Source organism: Salvelinus sp. IW2-2015, linkage group LG8 (genome assembly GCF_002910315.2).
Source record: "Salvelinus sp. IW2-2015 linkage group LG8, ASM291031v2, whole genome shotgun sequence".
NCBI classification, from domain to species: domain Eukaryota; kingdom Metazoa; phylum Chordata; class Actinopteri; order Salmoniformes; family Salmonidae; genus Salvelinus; species Salvelinus sp. IW2-2015.
The window spans coordinates 31,704,742-31,726,419 of record NC_036848.1 but is presented as its reverse complement, the minus strand read 5'-3'; positions in this window follow the sequence as shown (position 1 = coordinate 31,726,419).

The window sequence follows — 21,678 nt, the reverse complement described above, 5'->3', positions numbered from 1 at the left end:
GTTGTGCCGTTAAAAATTTTAATTTGTGTGCAAACTTTTGATCTGGGTACTGTATATCTTACAGAACGGGCTGTGAAAATAAGCGAATCCTGACAGAAACTACTGTATTGAATCATGGAAGAAAATAGCATTTTTCACTATATAACAATAGAGTGCTACCAAACAAACTTGTTAGATGCCGCCACACATTTGAACACACAAATTATAGCTACTGTGGATTCCAATCATATCCTTATAGCTAGTGCCAGGAGTCTACCCTGACCAAGGAAAATACCGTAGGCCTTAGTTAGAGTATGGTATAGTGCTAGTCAGGTCACATGGCTAGGAAACAATCCACCCTTTCTACCTGGACAACACACTGGCTGCTGCCAACAAGCACCTTTCTATCTGAAACACCAAGAGAAGCCGAAGCTCCTCCTCCCACTCCAGCATGCAGCAGTCAGTCAGCTCTAGCTGCAAGCTGCACTGGGACACCGCTACCCCTTCATCCCCTTCTCGCGCTTTCATCAAGCCTGCCAACTTCCTCCTCTCTGTCTCTTCAGAAGACAGCCAGTGGAGTGGTGCCCACTGCTCCACTCGCCTCTGTTCAGATCTTTTCCAGTGGAGATATTAGCGATTCGTGAGCACTTAACTTTATATAATTCCCGATTATTAAAATGAATAATGCTGTATCTGTAATATACCCTCCACCCACGCTTAAAGTATCGTGTGTTAGCAAAAGGTCAACGTCCTCGCTTTACACAAAGCACAATTTCCTTTCCCTTCTCACTCTGAAGCGAGTTTTTGTCTTTTGACCAGACAGCCACAGGCAAGTGATTAACCAAAACCTGATATTAGATAAACGGAACCTGAGTTTACAAATAACCAATAAAAGGATACTCATCGTATTTATTGAATTAACAAAGTTATGCAACTCCCAATGCCCCCTCTGTGAAAAAGTAATTGCCCCCTTACACTCAATAACTGGTTGTGCCACCTTTAGCTGCAATGACTGCAACCAAATGCATCTGGTGGTTGTTGATCAGTCTCTCACATTGCTGTGAAGGAATTTTGGCCCACTCTTGCATGCAGAACTGCTTTAACTCAGCGAGTCCCGTGGCCCAACAGTGAAGAGTGTTGTGATGGCATTTTCCTGTATTACCAAATGAGGAGAGTTACAAACTACACACCAGTCAGAGTTATACTTAAACTTCATCTTTAATAGGCTTTACGCTTTAGCCTTTGACTTTCAACAATTCACTATCTATAATGGATTAATTTTTTTAATTTTTAATTTTATCCCCGTTTCTCCCCAATTTTCGTGGTATCCAATCGCTAGTAATTACTATCTTGTCTCATCGCTACAACTCCCGTACGGGCTCGGGAGAGACGAAGGTCGAAAGCCACGCGTCCTCCGAAGCACAACCCAACCAAGCCGCTTCTTAACACAGCGCGCCTCCAACCCGGAAACCAGCCGCACCAATGTGTCGGAGGAAACACCGTGCACCTGGCCCCCTTGGTTAGCGCGCACTGCGCCCGGCCCGCCACAGGAGTCGCTGGAGCGCGATGAGACAAGGATATCCCTACCGGCCAAACCCTCCCTAACCCGGACGACGCTAGCCCAATTGTGCGTCGCCCCACGGACCTCCCGGTCGCGGCCGGCTGCGACAGAGCCTGGGCGCGAACCCAGAGACTCTGGTGGCGCAGCTTATAATGGATTTTGAGAGTCACTACAGAAGAATACAAAGATATTTTATAGCCAAGATACACCCCTTTCAACTTACATGACGAACCACAGATCTTAGGAACAGTTCACAAAGGTTAAGATTTGTATGAAAGATATCTATAAAACATAGCAGACAGTTACTGCTGTGTCAACAGTTCTCATTGTAAAGACCAGTGTCTGGCCCCCTCCTACTCCAAACTGGAACCCGTCTCACCCTGGTACGGTAGAGCACAAAAACATTACCTTTACTATCTGGAATGCTCTTTAGGCTTTATTACCCAAAGACATCGTAAATCTCCTCTGTCAGTGCTACCACATAGAGGCCCATCCTCAGTGGAACACACACACACACACAATAGTCGAATATCTATTCTGTCGAATAAAACAACCATTCTAATGCAATACAAAGATTATAATATAATCTTACAAGCACTATAACATAATCTTGCAATTTTCCACGACAGTGTTCCGGTCATACTCCACCCAGACCAGTTGCCGGCTCCAGGTAGTGAGGTTGGTCGAGACAAGTCATCTTAAGGTTGTTTCCAGGTCTTGGTTTTCTCGCTCCGACTGGTCGTTGGATTGGAGATGGAATCCGGAGGACAGGCTGGCCGACGACCCAATAAGGGTGCAGNGAATCCGGAGGACAGGCTGGCCGACGACCCAATAAGGGTGCAGAACGCCTTCCAGATCTGAGACGAGAACTGAGGTCCCCCGGTCAGAGACCATGTCCACCGGGAGTCCGTGGATCCTGAAGACGTGCTGCACTATGAGCTGGGCTGTCTCTTTGGCAGAGGGCAGTTTGGGAAGAGGGGTGAAATGGGCGGCCTTGGAAAACCGATCCACTACCATCAGAATGACGGTGTTGCCATCAGATGGGGGGAGCCCAGTGACAAAGTCCAGGGAGATATGGGACCAGGGACGATGAGGGACAGGTAGTGACTGAAGGAGGCCGGAAAGGGCTTGCCGCGGAGTCTTGTTCTGAGCAKAGACGGTGCATGCGGTGACAAAGGCAGAGGCATCAGGAACGATTGTGGGCCACCAGAAACGTTGTATGAGGAAGGCCAGGGTTTGACGTGAACCTGGATGACAGGTAAGGCTGGAGGAATGAGCCCATTCCYGGACCAGACTGAATTAGGGACGAACAACCGATTAGCCGGGGCCCCCTCCAGGGGCAGGCTGGGAACGTTGTGCCRTGTGGACCAGGGTCTCAATAGCCGAGCCCACAGCAGCGGCAAGGCATAAGGTAGGGAGGATGGTCTCGGAGTCAGAGGATGTGGCAGCAGGACTGTACAGGCGAGAGAGGGCGTTAGGTTTAACATTCTTGGACTCTGGGCGATAGGAAATGGTGAAGTTGAACCTGATGAATAACAGAGCCCACCGGGCCTGTCTGGAGCTGTGGTGTTTGGCTGTGTGGAGATATTCCAAATTCTTGTGGTTGGTCCAAACCAAAAACGAATGCTCTGCTCCCTCCAGCGTCTCCACTCCTCCAGTGCCATCTTGACTGCCAGGAGTTACCCACGTCATAGTTTCRTTCTGCAGAGTTGAGACGATGGGACAGGATGGCCCAGGGATGGAGCTTTTGGTCCTGGACGGGTCGCTGGGACAGGATAGCCCCCACTCCAACGTCAGAAYCATCAACCTCAACCACAAACTGACGGGACGGGTCCGGATGGACGAGGATGGGGGCTGTAGTGAAATGATGCTTCAGGTCCACAAAGGCTCTGTCAACCGCTGGGGACCATGTGAATGGTACCTTGGGAGAGGTGAGTGCCGAGAGGGGGGCCGCCAGGGTGCTGTAGCCACAAATGAAACTGCGGTAGAAATTGGCAAATCCCAGGAAACGTTGTAGCTGCACCCTGGACGTAGGTTGGGGCCAATCCACTACTGCTTTCAAGTTTTCCGGGTCCATCTGCACATTTCCTTCAGCGATGACATATCCCAGAAAGGAGAGGGTAGAATGGTGGAACTCGCATTTCTCCACTTTCACAAATAACTGMTTTTCCAGGAGGCGCTGAAGGACTTGTCGAACATGGAGGACGTGTTCTTAGGCAGAACGAGAAAACCAGGATGTCGTCGAGGTAGACGAACACAAAACGACTTAACATGTCCTGGAGCACATTGTTTACTAGGGCCTGGAAGACCGCGGGGGCGTTGGTGAGTCCAAATGGCATGACCAGGTACTCATAATGTTCACTGGCAGTGTTGATGGCTGTCTTCCACTCATCCCTTTCGCATATTCGAACCAGGTGGTATGCATACCAAAGGTCCAGCTTGGAGAAGATGGTAGCCCCCTGGAGAGGTTTGAAAGCCGAAGAGAGGACTGGTAGGGGGTAACAATTCTTGATCGTTATGTCATTAAGGTCCCGGTAGTCAATGCACGGACGCATGGTCTTGTCCTTCTTTTTCACAAAACAAACCCTGCGCCGGCAGGGGATGCAGAAGGACGGATGTCTCCAGCAGCCAGAGAGTCCTCAACATACTCATCCATGGCCTTGGTCTCCTGGCCGGATAGGGAATATAGCCGACCACGAGGCGGTGTGGTGCCTGGGAGAAGGTCAATGGCACAATCGTAGGGACGATGCGGTGGAAGTGAAGTAGCCCATGCCTTGCTGAAAACCTCCAGGAGGTCATGGTACTCTACGGGGATGGCAGAGAAATCTGAGGCTTGACTTAAGTCCTGAGGAGGCTGTCTCGGGGAAGGCTGCGCTGCTTTGAGGCAATGGGAATGGCAGAAAGTCAACCAAGGATTGAACTCGTCGTCCAGTCAATAACGGGGTTGTGTTTTTGGAGCCAAGAAAATCCCAAAACAGGAACATGTGGGGACTCAATGAGTAGAAGCTGTATAGCCTCACTGTGATTTCCTGAAACCTGCAGATTAACAGGAYCAMTGCTGTGGGTAACTACCAATGGAGRGGCCGTCCAGTGCTCTWGCYTCCATGGGAACAGAGAGGAGTTGAGTGGGGATACCTAATTTAGAAATTAGGGTAGCGTRCATAAAACTCTCATCCGCCCCAGASTCAATGAGCACCRGGAGAGTACTTAGACTGGTCTCCCCACAGCAGTATCACAAAAAAGGGAGTGCGGTTGATGGGAATTAGAGGATTCCCAMTCTGGCTCACCAGAGTACTTGTACCTACTKAAGAAATAGGTCTCTTAACCGGGKAGGTGGCTATATAATGTCRCGCAGCCCCACAGTACAGACAACTGTTGAAACTTAGCCTATGTGAACATTCCCTAGGCGATKATTTAGCTCTGCCCAGTTGCATAGGTTCCYGTGTATCTGKCTCACCTGTCGCCGATGATCKTCGAGGGAACTCMGGTGGCTTCGGGTCTTCTRGGAAATACAGCCTTCAGGGWCTTCCGGATTCCTTAAGAGATGAACGAGCAGCAGCGGATGAAGGAGTGTGCCCAAGACCAGACCTCTTCTCACTCCTGCGTTCCCGTAGACGCCCATCAATCCTAAGAGTAAGGGCGATAANAGCAGCAGCGGATGAAGGAGTGTGCCCAAGACCAGACCTCTTCTCACTCCTGCGTTCCCGTAGACGCCCATCAATCCTAAGAGTAAGGGCGATAAAGGAATCGAGGCCCAACGGTAACTCCCGAGCTGCTAGCTCGTCTTTTATTTCCTCTGAAAGTCCGTGAAGAAAGATATCGAATAGGGACTCCTGATTCCAGGCACTGTCGGCGGCCAACGTGTGAAAATCTACTGCATAGTCTGCCACACTACGGGAGTCTTGACGTAATTCAAGTAGTTTTCGGGCTGCCTCTCTCCCGGATACCGGAGAATCGAACACCTTCCTCACCTCCGCCATGAAATCTTCCAGATGGCGACAAATGGCGGATTGTTGCTTCCCAGCTGCCGTAGCCCAGGAGAGCACCTTTCCCGACATTGGCGTAATAATATACTCTATCTTCGACCGGTCCGAAGGGAACGAAGATGGCTGCAGCTCAAAAATAAGGGAGCACTGAGAAAGAAGGATCCAGGTAAGCGGCGTTCTAGGGGAGCTGGGATGGCGTTCCGTCAGGGAACGAAGCCCTTCCAAAAGGTCCAGCAGTAGCTCCTCATGCCTCCCAATGGTGGCTCCCAGCAGGGAGAGCTGGTCCAAGTCTGTCATGGCCAGTTCGAACATTAAGGACACAGGACGAGACCCAGATGCAGACACGGGAGGCAGATGGTTCGAGTCTCTGATATTTCTTAGTTTCCAAGGGGCAGGCAAGAGAATGGTCATGGACAGGCAAAAGATCATAACATGGTCAGAGTCCAGGAGGTACAGAGTGGCAGGCAGGCTCCAGGTCAGGGCAGTCAGGATGATCAGGCAGGCGTGTTCAGAGTCAAGGCAGGCAAGGGTCAAAACCGGGAGGACTAGCAAAAAACTGAGAAAAGGAAAAAGTAGGCGCACAGCGTAACACGCTGGTTGACTTGACGAAACAAGACGAACTGGCACAGTGCATCCTGCCTTGGAAGTTATCTTTGTTAGTGCCACAATGAAAAAAGGGAAAAAGGCTGCCTAAGTATGATTCCCAATCAGAGACACCGATAGACAGCTGTCCCTGATTGAGAACCATACCCGGCCAACACATAGAAATACAAAAACATAGAAATCAGAACATAGAATGCCCACCCCAAATCTCACCCTGACCAAACCAAATAGAGACATAAAAAGGCTCTCTAAGGTCAGGGCGTGACACACATAGAAGCTAAATATTTTTCTAATGTAAATATAGGTTGCCCTTTTTCTTTAATTCTAGGCTTTATCTAAATATTCCGCAAACAGAAATACACAATGGACAGACAACCATTTCAGTTTCTCCTCATCGCTCAGCCACATAATGCCAGGGTATATCTGATGGGTTTTCTGGAATAAGAGCAAGCGTATATCGTGGTGAAAAGGGTTTCATTCTCTATTTCTCCGAGGTCAAAATAGTTACATAGTCTTTCCTCTTCCATTTTACCACAATACCGGCCTGTTTCAATATGCAGGGGCAATATCCCTGATCTGACCTGTTTCAATATGCAGGGGCAATATCCCTGATCCGACCTGTTTCAATATGCAGGGGCAATATCCCTGATCTTACATGCGCACACAGCGCTCTCTTGCTTTTAGGTAGGTTATACATAATATATCTCTCACACACAAATTCACCCTTAATCAAACAAAAGGTTCTCAATTTGGGTTAATGATTAATCTCCTCCACCCATGTTTTTTCATTTTGCATCATCGGTTGTTTTTTAATAATATCTATGTCTCCCTTAATTTGATTTTCGTACAGGTGTTGACTGTTGGAAAAGGTCAGACATTTCAGTTGCCCCGGCTCCCCCTATGGATAGATCCCATTGAAAAACTTGACTGGCTATTCTGGCAATTGGCATAGCCAACAGTCTATTCCAAAGTCTCACCATACACGCCTTCCATCTCACCTTACAGGGTTCCCAGCCTATGTTCCCAGTTATTGCAAGTATACAGKGCATTCGGAAAGTATTCAGGCCCATTGCATTTTCCCACATTTTGTTATGTTACAGCCTTATTCAAAAATATAAAAACATCCCTAAATCTACACACAATACCCKATTTTTGCAAATGTATTAAAAATAAAAACAGAAATACCTTATTTACATAAGTGTTCAGACCCTTTGCTATAAGACTCGAAATTGAGCTGAGGTGCATCCTGTTTCCYTTGATCATCCTTGAGATGTTTCTACAACTTGATTGGAGTCCACCTGTGGTAAATTCAATTGATTGGACATGATTTGGAAATGGCACACACCTGTCTATATAAGGTCACACAGTTGACAGTGCATGTCAGTGCAAAAACCAAGCCATGAGGTCGGAGGAATTGTCCGTAGAGCACCGAGACAGGATTGTATCGAGGCACAAATCTGGGGAAGGGTACCAAAAAATGTCTGCAGTATTGAAGGTCCCCAGGGACACAGTGGCCGCCATCATTCTTAAATGGAAGCAAGTTTGAAAGCACCAAGACTCTTCCTAAAGTTTGGCCGCCCTGCCAAACTGATCACCGAGGGAGAAGGCCTTGGTCAGGGAGTGATGACAAAAGAAACCGGATGGTCACTCTAACAGAGCTCTAGGAGTTCCCTCTTTGTAGCGGGAGAAAACTTCCAAAAGGACACATCCTCTTAACAGCCTACCACCAATTAGTAGACCATTTATAGGACTTGAAGTCATCCTTTAACTCATCCCGTATGACACCCTAAACACTCATGCGATAGCGTGAAGTCTTGGCGGCTCAGCGTCATTCAAGACCTGAAGTTAACCGCCTTACTATGTCGCTCTCGTTACTCTCCATTATGCTGCCTGGTTACCCACTCAGACATACGTGTTTACGCTAGATAGTTCTTATCCACCCGGTAATCCGCGCACAGCATGCCTATGTCGCATGCCGACCCGTAGCTGAAGACTAGTACCCACGCGTTTGTCTGGGAGTAAGCTCACTCCTATCAACTACGTCGCGGAAATCACCCATAGTACAGCAGCCGTGACTCGCTTCTCCTGACAACCGTGCTCCTCAGCCATGAACCTCGGTATGTTTCCTGGAGCTAAATCACTTCACTAGGAAGTTGAGAAACAAGATAAAAACGCAAGGTTCTGAAACCTCGTTTGGCCCCTGAAGTACGCTCGCCATATCCCGAGACTCCAGTGTTCCTACTTCGCTCATCTGGAGTATTAAGCCGCTTCAAGAAGACGACAATGGAGCCACTCCATCCTATCTCGAACCGTCTTCATGGTAGCGTTATCCATAAAGACCCCGACCAGCAACTTGCGTGCCACGAACAACAGCCTGTATCCACAGAGGGCAGCAGCATACCTCTACACGCACCTACCTGCAGCTGAAGCCTCAAGTTCAACGTAACATACGAGCTCCTCATATCGCAAGGATTCGGACATAGCCAGTAGCGCTCAGTAGTGTCCTTAGCTTCGGACAAGGTCTTCTGAATGCTCCTCTTGTGTAGTGTGCGTCCACACACAGACCAGCCCTGAACTCAAAGATCGTGATCATGGGAATACGCCAGGACTCTTCGCATCTTGGCAGAGAGAAACCACTAGCCACGCGACACGAGTCCTCCCCGAGTCCAATAACCTGTGAAGTCAGAGCTCCCATTTTCTGCTAGGCAAGAGGCGATCTCCAGTGCAGTCATTCATTCAAGAATACTGCAGAAGAAGATGCTCTCCCTCCATTACATAATTTACGACTACGCCGACGTGCAATCAGGCCCACCCTCTGCCAACATACTCACAGAGAGAGCAACAGTACTGACTAGCATGTGCTCAAAGAGAATAACCTGCTTCCTTGTTGACTCGCATTGCCATAGCGTATCCAAACCGCACTTTGCGCTTCTGAACTTACGTATAAGATTTACAGTGTTCAAGATATGAGGCGTGTGGCCAGTCTCAAGTGCATCCACTGGTTCACTTACGACTATGACCCTATATCGTCCCTTTATATCCGCACCCATTACTTATACTCGCGCCGCACGCATGAGCACTCTCGCCTTCGTCTCCACCGAACTCCAAAGGCGCAATGTTACATCTAGATAGCCTGTCTCGCTGATACTGCTGTTCCATCGTCTTTCTCTTCAGTTATACTAAACAATTCTAGACATATCTGCTCCTTTCTACGCCCACCATTAAAATTCTTCGACAACACCCAGTTCTCATTTCTAAGAGTTTTATAAGTACAGATCATATCTCTGATATATCCCTAACGCTGAGTTACTTCTTCCTTGGTGTTCCGCTTGTCCTCTACGGCTTCGACGAGTAAGAAGGATAAGCACGGTTCACCCCATATTAATAATGTACCTGTGCACACCTGGCCGTCTGCATTACTATCGCAGCCACCATAATCTCGGTCTGTGTTAGATTCGTACGTACGCATGCTCCTACGCTGTCGCCTTAAGCGTCACCATCCGAGATGCGCTCGGCGTCCAGACATGATCTGCTCATACCTGTTAGGAACCAACACAACCACATATACTCTCATGACGATAATTCCAGAAGTTTATCTTCTATAGAGCACAGTGAAGCTGTCTCTCTGTATACAGTGTACAAAAATGCTTGGAAAAAGTCACAGGGGGTCTCGATGAACAGTCCACCTCCTTTTACCAAACTAGTAGATCCTGTCACGTTCGTGGTACCCATTAAATTGCAGAGCGCCGATCCTTCGGGCATGGTGCTCGGCTCCTACAACTCAGTAGACTCGACAGACTTGGTGTCTGTGAAGTCAGATGGCACCACCATCCGTGGTATCCGACATAACTTCACACCTCATACCTAAAAGTAACCGTACTGCTCTGTTATAGACACTCCGACATTGCAGCTGGGGATGATAGCATGTCTTGAGCCAGCGATCCTCTGACAGCCGAACCTATTCCCCTCAATATAGCAGAGCAAGACCTCCGCCGTGTCAGCGATCCTCCCCTAGGCCTGCCCACGACTATCCTGCATCCTCACTCAATAGGCTCCGGTGTACATCTGCGTGAGATTAAGACAACAAAAGTCAGGCTGCTGACGTATAGCGCATCGTGTGAGACAGAGCCTCTTAGGCACGTACACTCGACCCTAGCTTCCCTCTGGGATGGTGCCAGCGGCGGCTTACTCTCTATCACATCATACGCGTGATCTACAACGAATTCTGACCATACGCACTCCTCATAACCATTACGTACGTCTAGAAGCCTAGTGAGAGACAGTTTCTCATCGCTCCCAGTACGTTCTCTTTCGTTACTTCCTACTCTAACCGCTTTACCACCTATTATTACCGCACCAGGTGCCGGCATTTATAGCGCCCAGTTGGGAACAAATTCTCTTTTATTGTCCAACTGCGACCTGCCAAGATAAAGCAAAGCAGTGGAACAAAAACAACAACACTGAGTTACACATAAACAAACGTACAGTCAGTAACACAATAGAAAAGAAAAATCAAAAAATCTATATACAGTGTGTGCAAATGTAGAAGAGTAGGGAGGTAGGCAATAAATAGGCCCTAGAGGTGAAAATAATTACAATTTAGCATTAATACTGGAGTGATAGATGTGCAGATAATGATGATGTGCAAGTAGAGATACTGGGGTGCGAAAGAGCAAAGGAGGGTAAAGTAATAATATGGATGATGTGAGTTGGGGTGCTATTTACAGATGGGCTATGTACAGGTACAGTGATCGTAAGCTGCTCTGACAGCTGATGCTTAACGTTAGAGAGGGAGATATAAGTCTCCAGCTTCAGAAAACTTAGAGTGTTTTTGCTTTTTCCTTTAACTCACCCAAGAGCTCTACTTGCTGAGACGGCCAAGGCAGATGTTCAGTATAGAAAAGTAATATGTTCATCAATAAAAATACTCAATATGTATAATTGCTAGCAAACTCAAGAATGTCTTTACCAAAACAAAACGGAAAAACACTTCTCTTAGTACCTGGTTTTCTAAAATGCATTATCTGTGTTTTTTCTGGTTGGTCATGAGTCTCCATTCTTTTGCACCAATTGACTGCACATAATAACATTTTCTGCATAACTGTATAAGGATAATGAAACTGTAAGTGACATATTCCTCAACATGCTCACAACCTGTCATTGGATACAAATTATTGAAAACATTGTGCATGTTAAGTTAGTCGAATACTGTATGGAAAATGATATTTACCATTTACTATTATTTCTGAGAACAGTTTTTAAATGTATCTTGTATTTTTTTGCTATTGGATGAAATGGTAGTTCAAATAACTACAAATGGTGAGCCTATCATTATCTAATATATTGGAGACTAAATTAAATGTTATCATGGTATTTCATGGAAAACTTTTATTTTGAATGAATGACTCATGGGTGAAAGATGTGAGAAACCCCAATGAATGCACAATCAAAAGTTCTGAACATATGATAGCGGGCATTACAAATGTTATCAGTTTAGAGTTTTGTACTTGAGATTCGAAAATATACCACTTACATCTGAAAAATTTGCCAAAGTAGCTAGGTTTCCAACCAATGAGCGACACATGTTCATGCAAATATTCTAAAACCCGCATAGAGAAAATGTTAATTTTCCCTCCAGTGACGAGTTTTCACCAAACTGACTTGTTGCAGAGAAATGAATGCGTGATGACATAGTGCACACAAAATGTAATTTATCGCTTAAGTTTACATGTACCGAATAAAAATCGAAACGTCAATGTGTTTCGGGTGTTGTATGTGGAGGATGAGGGCTGCAGTAGATATCTCAGATAGGGGGGAGTGAGGCCTAAGAGGGTTTTATAAATAAGCATTAACCAGTGGGTCTTGCGACTGGTATACAGAGGTGACCAGTTTACAGAGGAGTATAGAGTGTAGTGATGTGTCCTATAAGGAGCAATGCTGGCAAATCTGATGGCCGAATGGTAAAGAACATCTASCCGCTCGAGGGAACCCTTACCTGCTGATCTATAAATTATATCGATATGATGGTTATTATATCAGTATTTGTGCATAAAAGTGTTTCCACCACCATTTTTCGCATTATACATTTTAGACACAAAAAGATCCTACCATGGCAAATTAACAAATTAACTGTAGGCATTTATAAAATTGTACCGAAACTTCCTGTTTCCATCACAGCTGTCCTGATTTTTTAAAATGGTACAACTTTACTCGCATGAAAACTGTGGAATGAAATGTGGTTACATCTAGGTTTCCATCCAATTCCATCCAGTGCCAAGAGTATGCAAAGCTGTCATCAAGGCAAAGGGTGGCTTCTTTGAAGAATCTTAAATCTAAATTATATTTTGATTTGTTTAACACATTTTTGGTTACTACATGATTCCATATGTGTTATTTCAATGTTTTGATGTCTTCACTATTATTCTACAATGTAAATAATTGTAAAAATATAGAAAAACCCTTGAATGAGTAAGTGTTTCAAAACTTTTGACTGGTACACTATATATATATATATATATATATATAAACTCATATTTGTATGAACATAAAAAGATTCAACAACTGAGACATAAACTGAACCAGTTTCATAGACATGTGACTAACAGAAATGGAATAATGTGTCCCTGAACAAAGGGGGGGTCAAAATCAAAAGTAACAGTCAGTATCTGGTGTGGCCACCAGCTGCATTAAGTACTGCTGTGCATCTCCTCCTCATGGACTACACCAGATTTGCCAGTTCTTGCTGTGGGATGTTACCCCACTCTTCCACCAAGGCACCAGCAAGTTCCCGGACATTTCTGGGGGGAATGGCCCTAGCCTTCACCCTCCGATCCAACAGGTCCCAGATGTGCTCAATGGGATCGAGATCCGGGCTCTTTGCTTGCCATGGCAGAACTGACATTCCTGTCTTGCAGGAAATCACGCACAGAACGAGCAGTATGGCTGGTGGCATTGTCAGGCTGGGGGTCATGTCAGATGAGCCTGCAGGAAGAGTACCACATGAGGGAGGAGGATGTCTTCCCTGTAAGCACAGCATTGAGATTGCCTGCAATGACAACAAGCTCAGTGCGATGATGCTGTGATGCTGTGACACACCACCCCAGACCATGACAGACCCTCCACCTCCAAATCGATCCCACTCCAGAGTACAGGCCTCAGTGTAACGCTCATTCCTTTGTCGATAAACGCAAATCCGACCATCACCCTGTTGAGACAAAACCGCGACTCGTCAGTGAAGAGCACCTTTGCCAGTCCTGTGTGGTCCAGCGATGGTGGGTTTGTGCCCATAGCGACATTGTTGCGGTGGATGTCTGGTGAGGACCTGCCTTACAACAGGCCTAACAAGCTCTCAGTCCAGCCTCTCTCAGCCTATTGCGGACAGTCTGAGCACTGATGGAGGGATTGTGCGTTCCTGGTGTAACTCGGGCAGTTGTTGTTGCCATCCTGTACCTGTCCCGCAGGTGTGATGTTCGGATGTACCGATCCTGTGCAGGTGTTGTTACACGTGGTCTGCCACTGCGAGGACAATCAGCTGTCCGTCCTGTCTCCCTGTAGCGCTGTCTTAGGCGTCTCACAGTACGGACATTGCAATTTATTGCCCTGGCCACATCTGCAGTCCTCATGCCTCCTTGCAGCATGCCTAAGGCACATTCACGCAGATGAGCAGGGTCAGTAGAAAGGCCTCTTTAGTGTCCTAAGTTTTCATAACTGTGACCTTAATTGCCTGCCGTCTGTAAGCTGTTAGTGTCTTAATGACCGTTCCACAGGTGTATGTTCATTAATTGTTTATGGTTCATTGAACAAGCATTTATAATAAAGATCTGTGAYGTTATTTGGATTTTTACGAATTATCTTTGAAAAACAGGGTCCTGAAAATGGGACGTTTCTTTTTTTGCTGAGTATATATGTAACGAACTTGCAAACGTACAATATGTTAAGAATTTGCAAAACGTATGATATGTTATGAATTCCAATTTCTTGTGGCTAAGTGTCTAGGTGGCTAATGCCAGCTAGCTGGTTAATGTTAGCTAGGCTAGGGGTTAGGCTTAAGGATAGGAGTTAGGTTTAAGGTTAGGGTTAGGGGAAGGTTTAGCTAAAGTGCTAAGTAGTTGCAAAGTAGGAAGTAGTTGAAAAGTTGCTAATTAGCTAAAATGCTGAAGTTGTCCATGATGAGATTTGAACGTGCAACCTTTAGGTTGCTAGACATTCATGTTTATTGACTACCCATCCACCCCGACCAACCACCCCTAAGTAACCTTCTGGCTTATATAACCAAATCAAACCTGACATACTAATTTCAGTGTCCCGGGTTTTGTTTTATTATGTTTATTCTGGTCTATGAGACCAGGCTGGCCATTTTGATGATCGGTTTAGATTTTTGTGCCAAGAGTTCTGAAAATGTACCACATATTTGCGAAAATTGCACCAAAATGATTGAAAAAAAACGGTAATATGCATCTGTATCTCCCTCTCTCTCTCTTTTTCTCGCTTGCTCTCTCAGAAATGAAAGTGTATTMGTGCCTCCTACGAGATTCATTATGGTTTACGCCTGCGTGGGTACATTGAGACAACACCGACTGTTGGCATATGTCAAAGGCTGTCTGAATTTGGCGAGATTGGAATGGCGTCTCCCACGTTGAGTGCTTAGGTGATTATGCCTTACTGAAATGCATCAAAAGGTAGAGTAATTGCACTAATTGCTTATATATTATCCTCCGAGTAATACAGATAAGCAGACATCAGCACAGGCCATCGCTTGTTATTATGTGCTTACTTTGTGGTGTTTGCTATGTCTCCACACGCGCACACATGGAGGGAATCAAAGCCAAGGCTGGTTTAGCAGAGAGGTTGCTCAGCCTGTCTGGGAATCCCAGTTCTCCACCTCATCCCAGAAAGGAAATAAGGATTTTTGCTCAAGTGCCTCAACARCATTTCCATCGCTCTGTACAGGCCAATGTATAATACCGTTTTCTAAGCCCCAAAACATTTAGATTCCACACCTTGTGTGTGGCTCTGTCTGACATAGGATTTCCTATGGAGAGACAGTTGTAGATCTGTGTGATGCCCAGTGATTTACTGTGAAGGACTAGGCATGGAGCTGCATGTTAAGCCTGCCTGGAGTGCCCGATCTATACTGAATAAAAAAATAAAACGCACATGCAACAATTTGAAATATTTTACTGAGTTACAGTTCATACTGTATAAGGAAATTAGTTAACTGAAATAAATTCAGTAGGCCCTAATCTATGGATTTCACATGACTGGGAATACAGATATGCATCTGTTGGTCACATATACCTTAAAAAAAAAAGTAGGTTTGTGGATCAGAAAACCAGTCAAAATCTGTTGTGACCATCATTTGCCTCATACAGTGCGACACATCTCCTTCGCATAGAGTTGATCAGGCTGTTGATTGTACACTGTGGAATGTTGTCCCACTCCTCTTCAATGGCTGTGCGAAGTTGCTGGTTATTGGCTGGAACTGGAACACAGTGTCTTACACGTCGATTCAGAGTAGCCCAAACATTAAAATTGCCATTGATAAAATGCAATTGTGTTTATTGTCCGTAGATTATGCCTGTCCATACCATAAACCCACTGCCACCATGGAGCACTCTGTTCACAACATTGGCATCAGCAAACGATGCCATCTGCCCCGTATAGTTGAAACTGGGATTAATTCATGAAGCGCACACTTCTCCAGCGTGCCAGTGGCCATATAAGTTGAGCATTTGCCCACTAAAGTCGGTTACGACACCAAACTGCWGTCAGGTCAAGACCTTGGTGAGCACAACAAGCACGCAGATGAGCTTCCCTGAGACGGTGTCTGACAGGTTGTGCATACATTTTTCATTTGAGCAAACCCACATTTTCATCAACTGTCCGGGTGGCTGGTCTCAGACGATTCCGCAGGTGAAGGTCCTGGGCTGGCGTGGTTACATGTAGTCTGCGATTGTGAGGTCGGTTGGARGTACTGCCAAATTCTCTAAAACAACGCTAGATGCGGCTTATGGTAGATAAATTAAKATTTAATTATCTGCCAACAGCTCTGGTGGACATTCCTGCAGTTAGAATGCCAATTGCACACTCTCTCAAAAATTTAGACATTTTTGGCATTGTTGTGACAAAACTGCACATTTTAGAGTGGCCTTTTATTGTCTCCAGCACAAGGTGCACTTGTGTAATGATCATGCTGTTTAATCAACTTCTTGATATGCCACACCTGTCAGGTGGATGGATTATCTTGACAAAGGAGAAAAGCTCACTAACAGGGATGTAAACAAACTTGTGAACAACATTTTTGAGAAATAAGCTTTTGGTGCGTGTGGAACATTTCTGTGATCTTTTATTTCAACTCATGAAACATGGGACCAACACTTTACATGTTGCGTTTATGTTTTTTTTCAGTATATACTGTTGACTACAAATGCTTGAAATGTTGAAAGTATTTCATGAACATTTAGGAGTTAAGAGTTAAGGAGTTAAGTCACGCTGCTTGCTTAGCAAGTATCACTTCCTCCCATTTCAGCTCAAACCCAGGACTTCCTCCCGTTTCAGAACCTGAACCTCTGCCTTCCTAGCACACATGACCGCCCCCTTAAAGTGTCTTACCAGTCAGGGCCACGCGAAAAGCTAGCTATTCGGTGGCGCAAGTGGGGATACGTAACGTTGAGGAGTACATTTCACACATCCCCATGTGCTACATGAGTATACCCTTCATTTTTAAGTGCTTTCCCCTTTCCCGCGACCCTTTCCCCTCTGCATGTGCTTTCCCTCTCCCAATTCTACAAGAATAATATCACTGTATGGGATGGATTATAGGCTTCCACGAACATCTACTTTCTTGGAGTTTGAATAGTGAAGCAAGGATGGATGGAGCTTTGGAGGTTTGTCTGTCAGTCAACGGACACGGATAAAGGCAGCCAGGCAGGCAGCCTCTGGTAAAACTGCCCTAAGGGGGGGGGGGTTATAAAGGGCTGTATAAGACCATGTTAAAGCCCACGTTAGCCTTCAGGGCTATAGGAGCTTCAGTCAGCCCAGTTTAGTGACAGTGTGATTGGTCAGGGTTAGGAAGCAGAATCAGGGATAGGAAGCAGAAGCCTGAGCCGTTATGTTGCCTCCGCTGCCTGTCCCCCTGAAAAGCCAATCTCATCCCATTAGAGCATGCTCACGCTGCCATCTGCTGGGCCCCAACACACACACACACACACACACACACACACCACAACACAACACACACACACACACACCACACACACACACACACCCACACACACACAACACAACACACACACACCACACACCACACACCACACACACACACACACACCCACACACACCCTGCCTGACATGCTGACAGCTGAAAAAACTGTTGGTCGCTAAATCCGGCGAGAACTAGGACCATGAAAAAACGGCTAGCTGGAGCTGGTCTGAGCGGTTGGCTGTATACAGTATGCCCTCACCCACTATCTACTTAATTCTGATTGGTTTTGGTTCTGCCCACTATAGGGCTGTCCGGTTAGAACCTGATGTTGAGGCCTATCACTGTAACTTGGTTACCAACACACACACACACACACACACACAATTTACATGGTTGTTGTGGTTATAAGGAAAGGCAAAACAATACAGTCAGTAGGATCCATTTACAAGAGACTCTTGAGATAAATATACATCATGCAATAGTAAAAGTGAACTCTACATAATTAAGAATGCAATAACAAAAGAGATGTACAAATAGAAAGCATGCTATTCTAACAATGACTGCTATAATATAACATGCAAACACTGGATATTCACACAGCAGGAATATATCAAATCACCAGGGAGAGAAATAGAAGGCTACGGTAGGCACTAAAGATGTATTTGCCCTCAGGCCTGGCTACAGATCTTATCTTAGGKAATTAGTTACTGCGCATGTGCAAGCGCACGAGAGCAGGCTGGAAAGTTAAAGAAATGACAGAAATTCTACAATGGCAGCCTGCTAATAACAGTAGCATATAATGCCTTACAACGGTAGCATGTGTTAAACACTTCCAATAAAGGTAATTAACAACACTCAATGTGTGGAAATGAATTAGGCTACTGATAATATGGCAATACAAGACATGCATAATAGCGCTAGAATTAGCTACATTCTAACCATAACAAACAAAACTCTTAAACCTAACAAATAGGCCTAGTCCTGCAAGTGGCAGACATCGCAGCAGTGAAAGGACGATTGATACCGGKGCTCCGATSCAGTTTTCAAACCACTACTGATCCGACAGAATGTACCGACGCTCGTTTCAAAGTAACATTGTTACTACTGGKCAATGATTATAACAGCGATATAACAGCGATTCTGATCTAACCATTATTTCATACATTGTTGTGCCCCTGGCCAGAGAGGCTGGAAGTTTAGTATATGCAGTAGCTAGATGTAGAAGGCTAATGTTAACTAGCTAACGTTGCCCATGAATGGAAGTTAGGCTAGCGAGCAAGCATTTTAGCTTGTAGTGTATGACAGAGTGATAGACCGTTTCGTCAACATGAGAGGATGGCATTGGCGTTTCTCTACAAGTAGGGTGAGACAACATGTTTTTCTACTTGCATGAACACGCACGCACACACACACAAACACACGCACAAGCAGAAATTAGAACCATGGGCAGCCACATCATATTTAGCTTAAGTTGGTTGGACTAAATTGTTTTTGGTATCTTTTACTTGTCAGTGTATTAGACTAAGCAGAGGTGATTTGATGATGAAATGTTTCAGTTGAAATGGTGCTGGAATAGTGGAGGCTGTTCCTGTTTTCTTTGCGACTTGCAGTAACTCTCTGTGGTAATAATATCAACAGTTCTTTCGTGGTCCGAAACATTCAGAAACATGAAATTGCTTAACCATGTAGGTCATGTACCTGTTTGTTCCAAATTGTTGCAATATGCGTCGTGGACTTCACCGGACAGGGGTTGCTATCCTGTTTTGTGAGAAAAACAAAGGTGTGGTTGAATTTATTCTACCACTGTCTTCTTATTGTCTCCGCCTTTAGGCCTATATATCACAGTCGCAAGGCATATGAATTAACAGCAAACAAAGCAATTATCATAACAAATACAGTGTAGCCACGCATTGTTACTGTCATTAATGGAATTTCACACAAAATGTACATGGCCTGCCATAATGTATGAGAATACGCTGTCCAGTAAGGTAAACAATCATCATTGCCACACATGCACACACACACAGGCACACATGAATGCACACACACAGGCAGACCCACACGCAAGAATGCACACACATGTAAATCATTATGACAGTAAACTGGGTCCTGTACATGCAGAGAGGAGGTGGAGGTAAAGCATTTCATCACATGATGATTGAACCCATTTGCAAAGGTCAGCCAGTTGGCTGTTAAAGCTATCATAGCTGCTCATACAACACACAGCTGAGTTCTTCCTCTCTCGTTTTCTCTCTCTCTTCCCTTTCCCCGCACTCCCACATTCCTTCTCCTCATTACTCCTTCCCTCCACACCCTCCCTGTCCTCACACGCCTCCCCCATCTCACTCTTCTCCCTCTCTCTCGCTCCCCGCCGCTCCGCTGACTCATACTCCAAAGCCTGCCAGCCATGCCACTCTGCCCACACAGGCTCCCACCACTCTGCTCCCCTCTTGCCACCTGCTGCACAACCAACCGGGAACACTGCAGCAGATAATTACGAAGACTCCCCAGGCAGAATCTGACTGTGAGCCCAGGTTTCCCAGATAGCAAGCATGTGCACAGATAGGACTGTGGCGAGCACAGACATCGAAGTAGCCTAGCACTCAATACCGTGTGATGTATAGGCAACTACTTAGGCAGTCAGGATAACGAGCTTCTGGAAAGCCCATCTCTGGTCCATTCGGATCCAGGTCTGAGTCAATTAGCTCCAGAATTAGCATGATTAAATACTAAAGTGACTAATCAAGCTGGTAGCGCCTAGCAGACCCGGAGTAGCCAAGGGAGGTGATAGGTGGAATCCCATGGTTGTAGAAAAAAACGTACTTGAATTTATTGCAGTTGAAACATTTCAGGATACATGGCTTGTCCTGAAAACAGTTGTAGCAGCAATATCCAGGTTACAAAACCCCAACAAAAATGAGGGATGACAGCYGGTCTGAAGCTCAGCCCTTCAATAGGGTTCCTACTGCAGCTAAGACCCCATTTACACCTTGCATGATCCCAATCCGAACAGCTGTGATAAGATAACATTGCGAACATGGGCCTCGTATTTTCTTGCAATTGCACCTGGTATTAAAATACGGGCGGTCTGGATTGTGTCTGCATTGTATTCGGATCTCACTTTTCCCRCCCATTTAAGCAGATTTGTTTGTGGTCAGATTCAAGTAGTAAATTAAATCTTGCCTATACATTACATGGTATTGGGAGCTAGGCTATTTCAATGTATTTTCCCATTTCCATCTTATAAGACAGTGGTAGTCAATAATATTTTTGAGGGAGACACATTTGTAAAACAAAATCACTTAGCGAATTGCTTCATAGGCCTAATACATGATATCAAATGTTTTCGTACATGATAGTTAAGATACTATTAACATTGACTATCAAGCTATTCGAATCTCTGGTTCTCTATTTAGGACACATGGGGGTGTCAGAAACAAAATATGTTAAAATTATGTTATGAATCTTTTGAATCTGACCTTATTGCCATTATCTCAGTAAAAGTTATGGCACAAAGATATGCCAAATCAGTTCATGGCATATTCCAGTCTGAAGGAAGTATGCTTTGGAGTGATTGAAATGCATCAMAAAGTATAGGAAAACATCAGGGATCGGGGCCATGTACAGACCTTTCAGGGGGCAGGTGCTCTTTAAAAAGGGCACCCCACTTGAAAAAAGTTATATCTCGAAATTCATAACATACCATACCACTTGCTTAGGCCTATTCATTTCTGCAACAACACAGTCCCTCATTAACATAAATTGTAAGCAAGTCAGGGGCTAGCTCTCTACAGCATCCAGCAGTATTGTTGGATACAGAGAAATGCTTTTGATAGAATAGAATGGCCTGTTTTACACACTCTCTAAATTTGGTTTTGGGCCTGTTATTATGCAGTGGATTAGGACACTCTATCATCAACCTACTGCTTGAGTTAAAACTAATGGCATAATATCTGACCTTTCAGCTTTTCCGTTCTACAAGGCAGGGCTGATTGGCCTCCCCAAGCATATTAATTTTGGCACTAGAGCCCCTTTCCTGCACTATTAGAGCTAAGGAAGATATAAGTGGTATCACTTTGAGTGGTCATGACTTCAAAKCCAACCTATATGCACCAACCATCTCTGTGGCCGACGTGAGTAAGACATTCAAACGTGTTAACCCTTGCAAGGCTGCCGGCCAAGACGGCATCCCTAGCCACGCCCTCAGAGCATGGGCAGACCAGCTGGTTGGTGTGTTTACGGACATATTCAATCTCTCTCTATCCCAGTCTGCTGTCCCCACATGCTCAAAGATGGCCATCATTGTCCCTGTTCCCAAGAATGCAAAGGTTACTGAACTAAATGAC